This window comes from Eptatretus burgeri, chromosome 11, assembly GCF_056783735.1.
Source record: "Eptatretus burgeri isolate ZD-2024b chromosome 11, Ebu_testis_v1, whole genome shotgun sequence".
Taxonomy (NCBI): Eukaryota; Metazoa; Chordata; class Myxini; order Myxiniformes; family Myxinidae; genus Eptatretus; species Eptatretus burgeri.
The window spans coordinates 88,008,158-88,018,189 of NC_140971.1; the positions used below are offsets into that span (position 1 = coordinate 88,008,158).

A 10,032-nucleotide genomic window follows, 5' to 3' on the forward strand; every position below is an offset into this window, starting at 1 on the left:
TCCTTGTCATCAGTGACCAGCCAATGAGTTCCTTGAAATACTATCTTGAAATATACAAGGAAATCAACGATAAGTTTTGATTCCTCTCCAATGTCGCCTTCCCTCTTCCCTCTCGTCTTCCACTAATAAGATCAATCAAGCCACAGAAGATCCTGCTCGCTCCGTTCACAACGATCTGGAACCCACGATTGGAAGTGAATTTATCCGGTTTTCAGCCTTACTGACATCTTCAACAGACCTTCAAATAATTTCAACAGAGCTATATCTGACGATGATGGTGATGAGAGTGAGGGTGAGCTGTCCTTCTCGAAACTAAAATGTATTGGATGAGGACATTAACCGAATGGAACAAGATCAACTTCGTGTTGCAATCATGATCATCGAGAGTGAAGTTTGGCGAGGACTTGACTTCTCAAAAACCATTTTGGAGTTTCGCCGGAAAAAAAAAATCTATGAAAAGTCTGATGTGACTTCATACATGTAGTGGTTTCTGTGGAGATTCGTCCTACATACACCTTCGAATGAAAATGGCAAATTATGGTCTTACAAATAAATTACTCTTCCTTGTTTTAAATCGTTGTCGTTATCAATTTTGTTTCAAAGTGTAACGATTTTTTTTTCATTAAAGTGTTCTTGTTTATTGTTTGTACAGGGATTGTTTGGTTTTTTAAACATAATATATTAAATGAGAAAGCATCTGAAAATGCAAAGCCCGTCCACTTTGTATTTAGATTTTTTCTTTTCGTATGCCAAATGGTACCTTTGACCGTTTGACCAAATTATGCATTTGTTTTCTCCATTTTCTCATAATATAGCTTTGTTGAAAATTTGATGACTAAAGCTCAAATGATAGTTCAACTTTTTGGTCAATTGGATGAAAATTGACCATCTTATGTGATGCTGACCTTTGACCGTTTGACCATATTCTTAATTGGATTGTCCATGTTCCCATAATAACGCTTTGTTGAAAATTTGATAACAAAAGCTCAAATGGTAAAAAAAAGTTACGGCAAAGACACACACACACACACACACACACACACACACACACACACACACACACACACACACACACACACACACACACGTGATTGCAAAACCCTGTCTCATGCTGCGTGAGGGATGGGCTTGTGAGCATCATCATAGTATCCATAAGAACATATCTTTATATCTACACCCCTGTTGTGTTCCATCAGCAAGTGGCTTGCTATTGCTTTCCAAGCCAGTCATTCCATATCAACCCCTTTGCAAGCCGCTCACCAAGCCACTCGGCAAATAGAGATGGTCTTTGTTGTGTTAGCTAAAATGGCTGCCGTAGTTTGATTCCGACAATACAATCGATGAAATAGTATGTACAGTACACTCATAATATTATTGAAATGTGAATTTCATACTTTAATTTGTGCTTCCACTCTTCATCTCAATTCTTCAAGATCTACAAACATGGAAAAAAAAAACCATAACCCTCCCCACACCCCTCCCCAAAATGCACAGTCAGGTTTAGGTCCATGGATAAGCCTTGCAGGGGACTCCTCCTTCTGACTCCCCATTTATTTATCTTTCTTTTCCTCTTCCTCATACTCTGTACATTTTGAAACACTGCGAGCACAATAAATTTGTTTGCGGAAGTTGTCACAAGAGGATCGAGTAAAACTGAAAAAGCAGGAGACAGACAGTCTGTGCTCGAGTAACACGATAGCATTGTTTACATTGTGGACTGCCATATTGTTTGGCGGGCTGAGCATTCCCTTCTGTTGGAGTACTTGCTTGAGCGCTTTGAATCAGGTAAGCCCCTTGCTAATGGAACATATCCCAGACCTGACTTTGACCTTATGCATACTTAACATAATACATTGTGACTTAGCTCACTGATGTCTATTACTGCGGGATGGGAAGGGGAGTCGGAGGGCCCATGATTGGGTTACTGCCCCAGGTACAGCAGGTCCCCTTAATCCGTCCTTATTGCAAGGATTCAAATATGGATTCAAGGTTCCAGTTGAGAAATCACATTTCGTTACCAGTCACGAGAACAGTGATAAAGTCTGCTGGATATCCATTCAGCAGGTTGAGAAGATGGTGACGTGATCTCCACGATGCCAATGACGAACTATTGTCGATCGTGAATGCTGAGGTTTTAGGTGTCTCATCTTGCTGAGACTTTGCAGGTGTCCAAGTGTATGCTGATGGTGGTGATAACACTGCCTTTAGATATTACAAGTTCTGTGGATATTTCAGAAGCACCTGGAACACTTAGACCCACCATGATTAAAGCCTTGACCTGGACAGCGGCAGTTTGTTCGTCAGTCATATCTGCTGGCCATCTTGACCTTGGGGTCCACTTCAAGGACTTGTGTCCACAGATGAAGTCAGCCACCCATTCGGCTATTGTAGAATATGGGGGCACACCTTCACTCTACAAGACCACCATGCGTTTGTGGATTATGTATCCTTGCAGAAACATTTGATGTGACGTCGATGCTCAATTTTAGAAAGATCTATAATTGTTTGACATGTCAATTCTTCTGATTTATACACTGAAACAGCAATGAATGTCAGATTTATTAATCTATTAGCAGAACAAGCTCAAATGAGCTAATATCCTCTTAATGATGACATCATAAAAACGAATATGACGTCATTGTGATGTATCAGGTTTGCGATAAATTATCTGTGCTAATGCCCGGCTTGATTCCCACAAACAAAATTCAAACAGCTTGCCTAGTTTCGGAGATAATGGTATAGGCGATTTCCATTAGCGGCGATATTATGACGTCAACTTTTTTTCTAGGAAGAATTTCCAAAATCGGAGATGGTTTCTGTCTGCGCGTGGGCTTTCTGCATATACATGGCAAGTTTCACGAAGATCTGATGAAAACTCTGGGTTGTGAAACAAAAAATGTCAAAAAATAGGAATGACGTCATTAAAATTGATATGACGTCATAGTGATGTATCATATGTGCGGTAATTCATCTCTGCTAATGCCCGGCTTGATTGCTGAAAACAGAATTCAAAAAGCTTGCCGAGTTTCGGAGATAATTTTTTAGGTGATTTCCATTAGCGGAGATATTTTGACGTCATAACTTTTTTTCTAGGAGGAATTTTCAAAATCGGAGATCGTTACTGTCTGCGCAGGGTATTTTGGGTGGTCGATCGAGTCTAAAAAAAAAAAATTCAGAATTTTTTTTTTCGATTAAATTTTTTTTTTTCGATTAAATTTTTTTTTTGATCTACCCTTATTTGTTGGTCGTGGTGTCGGTCTGTCCGTGTGTGTGTTTTGTCGGGGGGTTTTGACCCCCTTGCAGTTGTTCGATTTTGATGGAATTTGGGTGGTGGGACCAGTTTATGACCTCGTTATGCCGCATAGGTACTGGTTGCTAACGCCCCTTTGGTTGCCTAGCAACGGGACTTTGAAATTTTTCATAAATCATTAAAAAATTATTTTTTCGAAAATCAAAAATCGGGCCACGAGCGACTGTGGGCAGTACATTCAGCCATATTGTCAAACATTTCCAGCCGAAACCTATGGAAACTGTCGGAGAAGATAGACTGAATGAACCCTGGTCGAAAACAATAAAAAAACGAAGTTCGTTATATCTCAGAGACTATGAGTCAGATATACATGAAACTGGTATGGTAGGTTCATGGTATGTCCTAGTTATGAGTGAGAAAGAACCGTTGCTATGGACCCCTCCGTTGCCTGGCAACGGCCGAAAAACCTCTAAATGGGGGTATTTTAACGAAAAAAACAATCTGCAGCATTAACCTTTGAAGCAAGAATCATGAATTTTATTGTGCTTAATCCTCGGGTCATTTCCCATCGAACGGGCCCATCGCTTCAGATTCTATTGGGTAGTCAACTACCCATGTCCGCCTACCAGCTTGTTACATATATATGCCAAGTTTCAGGAAGTTTCGATGAAAACTGAAGGCTGTGAAACAAAAAAGTCCACAAGAAGAAGATGAAGAACAACAATGTGAGTAAGACTTAGAGATCCTCCACGAGGATCTAAAAATCCGTCAAAATGACGGTCGACTTCTGTATTTTTACACCATTCAGCCTTGAGAATTTGGGATAAAACCAAAATTACGCATAAACAACTTCATATATTATACAAATTGCTCATCCCTTTATTTGGGCAATGCATAGGAAACAGACCACTGCCATAATTGCTCTCAATAATAAAAACGGGTTGCATACATGAAGCAAAAACATGCCTACTGCTTATGTACACAAATATACATTGTGATTGTATAGATCGGATAATTTCAATTGCACTGACACATGGGCTGACACCAGAGGACTGAAGCCTGATGCATATGCATACTGTTGCCTTAACAGAATGGCAGACATGATTTTTTTCAGGTTACAATTGGGCCAGATTTCCAACCAATGGAGTCCAACGATGGTCCGTCCACCCATCCACACAAGCATATACATAGTCCAAAAACGAACTGGCTTTTTTATATGATAACAAAGATAAAATGGGACTAACAATCATATATGCATGCAAATTCCTAATGAGAAAATACCGCAGCTCTCCAGTGCCAAGGAATACCCACCATGTCACTTTCCTACATTATCTTTAAAACATTTGGTAATGCTGATTCGTCAGCAATAGCCTGGAGATAGACACACTCGCCGATAAGCTGTCCTTCGCGAAGAGTTAGGTGAGCTATCAGCTATCTCCACGGTCTTATCAATTCCTATCCCTGATCAATTCCTGATATTCCTGCCCTAACCTAAAGAGGGCATTGCATCAGCTGCACACCCACACCCTCAGCCAATGGTGCTATAGAAAATCGAGTTATCAACTTCTACTCACCGCAAAAGGTTGATAACTTTGTCTCGTCTGAGCGGCGTCCCATCTTATATATTATTTCCGAGTTTGTGGTTTCGTGTCGCACTATCTTCGACTTTGTTCTGCACTTGAGTAAGGTGATATTCGGCTTACATTATCTCAAAGACCATATGAGGTGCATGGTACAAAAAAAAGTAAATAAAATGGTTCTGAAACAGTGAAATCGTATTCCACTTACTGCATTAAAGTAAAATTACTACTGATACTCTGCATCAGTTCCTTTCTCAAACACACCCACCCCAACATGTCGCGCAGAGCGTGGGTTATGCTAGTCAGCTCTTAAGCTTGAGTGTATGTGACAACAGTCACAAGTTCAATAAGAAGCAAGAAAAACGATGAGGGTATAAAATAGCAAGCTGCCAGGCAAGAGGAACGACAAGTTACTCTTCCGTTCAGGCTTTCCGACCTGCTCGGTCCTCTAAGGGTGATGTTCTCAAGCCTGGTAGAAGTGGAGGGCAAAATGATTGGTTAAAAACCAGATTTAAAAAAAAAAAAAAACCACGCCGACACCGCTGCTGTTGGTTGGACAAGTAAATGGAACAAAGTTCATGATGTAAAAGTACTAACAAATTGGCACCGATGAAAAGTGCATGACAATCCTACTCGCAGCATTGTGCTCCTTGTGCTGCAAACTAAAGACGATTCAAACTGCATCTGTAGTTACCGGACTTGCGTGCGATGCGAAAATAGGGCTTAAGCAATTGGTTCACTTTGTCCATCTGTCTACAAACGTCAGGCTATTATTGAGCAGCTACTTAATTTCAATTGAATTTTATATTTAGAACACTGCAGAACATGAATCCACAAATAAATCAGAACACAAACCTGCAGTTTAGCAGTACTTTGGCTCGGAAATTGGCAAAATGTATGATATCCCATCCTGATCGCGTTTGCGTTGAGGAGTAAGGTGATTACTTTAGTATCTGCCTGTCTGGTAGTCAAACAAAATTGAAAATCATTCAAACAGGAAACGTACTGTTTTTACAGGTCAGAAAGGACACAAGCAACAGGGATGAATAGTTGATTTAACGTGTTAAATAAGGTGGTGTAAAAGACAGTGAATCAATGGTGGTAAACATCCAAAAAACGTTTTTTCCTCACAACCTTTAAAACGGGTATTTTATTTCAATTGAATTATATATCTTCAACACTGTAGAACACAAATCGCCCTCTTGACACTTTCAAAAACCTTCCGTTTGACAGTACTTGATGTATGTATGTATATATATATATATATATATATATATATATATATATATATATATATATATAAATATATATATGTATATATGCATATATGCATACACTCCTGAAGAGCACTTACTTATATATGTATATAGTTACCTCGTGCCTCGTGCCTCGCTTTGGTTGGCTCTGGGGTTCTGCTGACTCGGAGTGCGGGGTCGGACGGCGGGCGGACCTGCCTCCCTCTCCTGCTCGCGGCTTGGCGCGGGAGCTGGTTCCCTGGCGGCTGTGGGCGGACTTGGGCCAGGACCAGGAGGTTGACAGCACCGCTGTTTCTCCTGCCCCCCACCCCTGGCGAGAGCAAGGCCGGCTCGTCCGGCGCCGATCCAGGGACAGTTGCGTCCACACCACGGTCCAGCCTGACCACCAGAGATAGCTACGTTTTGTGTGTGTGTGTGTGTGTTTGGCGCCTTAGAGGGATTGAGAACTGTATATTCATTGGAATTGTCTGTGTTTTTCCCCACGCCCGATCCCACACCATCCCGTCGAATCGCCCCGGATCCCTCTTCTTGCCGAGTCTTGTTATTTCTGGTAATAATAAAAACGAATAAACATCATCAACTCAGTGAAAAGTGACTTGTGCCACCTTCCTCGTCCCGTTTGCGGTAGAGCGATTAGAACCGCCATGTTTGGGTTATAAATAAATAAACCGCCTCCATCGTTTCGGCTCATTCTCCGTTGGCGGGACTCTTCAAGTCCCGTGGACGTCACATTGGTGTCAGGGTGTTGGATGTTCGAACCCCTCTAAATTATATACCAGGATTAAAATCTCGCCACGAATTGGAATCTAAAACTACTACAGAAAAGCGCGTGAGCGCGGGAAAATTTTGGCGGGATTTTTCAAATTTAAATTAATTGGCGGCAAACGGGACTTCTGCACCATGGCGGATGTGCAGATGATTGAGGAGGAAGGCCACGTGTCTGGCAGCGAGTCGGGGGAAGAGGGGAGAAACGGGGGTAGGGTTGGAACCTCCCCCATTCCGAGCGTGGACCGTGCTTCATTGCCCGTAACGGGGCCGGCAGCACCGGAAACCGGCGCGATGTCGATCCAGCCAATGTTGGAACGTTTAATAGGGGACATGACGGCACAAATAGCAAATCAATTCGTGGCACAGGTGGCAGAAATGACGGCACAGAGGGCAGAAATGACGGCACAGAGGGCAGAAATGACAGATCAATTGGGGGTAATGGGGGTACAGTTGGGTGCACGGATTGATTTAATGAGGGATGAATTGGGGGAAAAGATGGAGAAAATGAAAACTGAGATGCAGCAGTGTGTGGATGTTAAATTGGGAGAAATACAAAGCAAATTCGAGGCTAGATTGGAGGAAACAAAGGTAGAAATTACATTGGAGGGGGAAAATATACGAAAAAAATTGGTAGATAAAATTGATGCAACGAACACCAGGGTTGATAAAGTGGATGAAAGCCTGGAGCGTCATCGTGCCTGTGTGGATGCTTGTATGCAGCTGCAAGTAGAAGAGTGGGGAGAGCTGAGGAAGCAAGGGATGAATTTGGCGGAGGAGGTAAAAGGATTGGAGGCTCGTTTGGACGAACAAGATAAAATTATGAGATGAAGATGAAGTCTTGGATAAAGGCCTGGTAGAGCCGTCTTTTGTAAGTAGAGTGTCCGGGTTGGTTGAGGAGCAGCTACAAACTCGCGACGGAGCCTTGGAGGAGGTTGTGCGGGCCCAGAAGATCCTGCGGGAAGAGGTGAATCGGTCCATTCAACGTTTGGAACAGGAGGCAAAATTGACCCATGAGACCCTCACCACAAAACATTTTTGGCCACAGTGGGCTCCGAAATTGGATACGCAGCCACAAGGGTGTTTGATCCCTGGGCTGGATTCGGACAAGGGAGAAACTGAGAAGCGGGCCACCGTAAAAGTGATCCCCCTGGTAAATTTTGACGGGGCTGGGTGCGTTGAAGCTTTTCTGACGCAATTTGAGTGCATTTCCCGACTAAACGGGTGGAATGAGCGGGAACGTACAGGGAATTTGGTGGCAACGTTGCGGGGACCAGCCGCAGATGTGTTAAACGTGATCGCGGAGGGATGTTGACCTGCTCCCACATTTGCGAGGCGTTGAGCCGTCGGTTTGGGTTCGCGGCAAACTGTGATCTGGTGCGGGCTCAGCTCCAGCACCGCAGATTAAAGCCGGGTGAGACAGTGCAGGAGCTGGCACAGGACATTTACCAATCAGTAAGGATCGCATATCGGGACCTTACAGTAGAGGCGTGGGACAGACTGGCACTAGAGAAATTTTTAGCTGCTCTTCCTGACCCTGAGGTCCGAGCGCTAGTGGAGTTACAGGATTCACCCACTGTTCACCGAGCGGCCGAGTGCGCGGCCAGGCTGGCCTCGTGGAGTCGGCCGGGTCGGGTTCCAGAGAGGCCATCGGTGACGATCCGACAGGCGGAGATCAGGGAGGGGGGCTGGGAGAAATTGGCATTACCCAAATGTTTCAGGAAATTTGCCAGAAACTGTCAAGTTTGATAAAGGATAATCCGGTAGTTAGTGCGCCAAAGCGGCGGGGTCCACCCCAGCCAATAGAGCAATTCAATTATGGCCGAGGGGGTCCGGAACCGGAAGAGACATTTCACCGATACTCACGGGGGCCTTTTATGGGGAGTTGTTTCCGGTGCGGGCGAAGAGGACACATGCAACGATATTGCCGGTACCCGGCGATGGAGGGACCCTCCAATAGACTTTTAGACTCGGAGAGGGTGAATCCTCCTGCTGAACCGCCAGGTCTATCCGAGATGCCCTTTCATAGGTCGGGTCCGGAGATCACTGTCGTGGGTCGGGGAGACGAGATTGGGCTGAGCATATACGGCCATCCTCGGCTGCTGAGATTGTGGCGAAGTGCCCTCCTTTGGTGGAAAAAAATGAATTGTGGGAAAATTGGCATGGGTTTGTAAGTTCTGCTGGGTTTTAGAGTGACAATCGGGACAGTGGGTAATTGGAAACAAAGCGGGCACGAGTGGCTGTCCAATGGCTGGTGCGTGGATCGGGTGAGAAGTGCTGTGTGAGTTGTTTTAAGTGAAGAAGTGAAATGTATGGTGCACACATTGTTTTTTTTTATTGGGCATGGTGTGGTAACAGGGAAGGTCATGGTCGGTGAAGTGTTAGAAATGCAGGTGTCACATGTAAGGCCGATGGGGTGGGGGAGTCATGTGGGTTTTGTGGGTGGGGATGATGTGCTTGTCCACAGGGATTGCTGAAGCTCACGGTGAGCGTGAATTGCGACCCCCTTCAAGGAGATTCACCACCTGGTGGCTAATGGTGACAGTGTCTGGAGGCAACTGGGAGAGGGTCTGGTTGGGCGACCAAGGCGGGTAGGACCTTGGCGACCCAGAAGGCCAGAGGAGCCAGTGAGACCCCTTCCAGAGTGTTGTACGGGATTAGAGCTGATGGCTACCAGGGGGAAGGGAATCAAAGGGAGTGGGGCGGAGAAGCATCCGGGTTGGACTAAAGCTTACCTGTGGGCATGGTTGCACCTGAGATGCCCCCATCATCTTGTGGTAACCCACCCCACGGCCACGACGGGATTCAGCCTGCATGATTAAAATGAGGACCATGACCTAGAAATGTGATGATGACAATGGTGTGAGTGTTGTGAAGATGTGTGAGTCCCACTCGATCCCGCACAACTTGACAGGTGCAGCAAGGGCATGATGTCCGCATAATTTTGGGGCAAGCAAATTTGAAAATTGGCTCCCCAGGTAACGCTGGGTCTATTAGCATCCACTGGGGGAGGCGGTCAAGTGTAAATATCCTGTGAATAGTGTCATTAAGGCTTAGAGTAGGAATATAAAGTATGTGTTGTGTTTTTGTGGAACCTTTTGTTTCCCCTCCCCAGATCACTGGAAGAGTGCTGGGCAAGAGCGATGATCTACAAGATGGAGTGCAACTTCGCTCAGTGCTC

At 44.6% G+C, this 10,032-nt stretch overlaps 1 long non-coding RNA gene across 1 annotated transcript in view; it reads left to right on the plus strand.

Moving 5' to 3' along the window:
- Positions 1-1,524: 1,524 nt before the first annotated feature.
- LOC147017571 (uncharacterized) overlaps positions 1,525-10,032 on the plus strand; it is a 27,272-nt gene continuing 18,764 nt past the window's right edge. The window contains exon 1 of the long non-coding RNA XR_015049751.1: positions 1,525-1,785. This is a non-coding gene — a long non-coding RNA (uncharacterized LOC147017571). The remainder of the gene's footprint in view (positions 1,786-10,032) is intronic.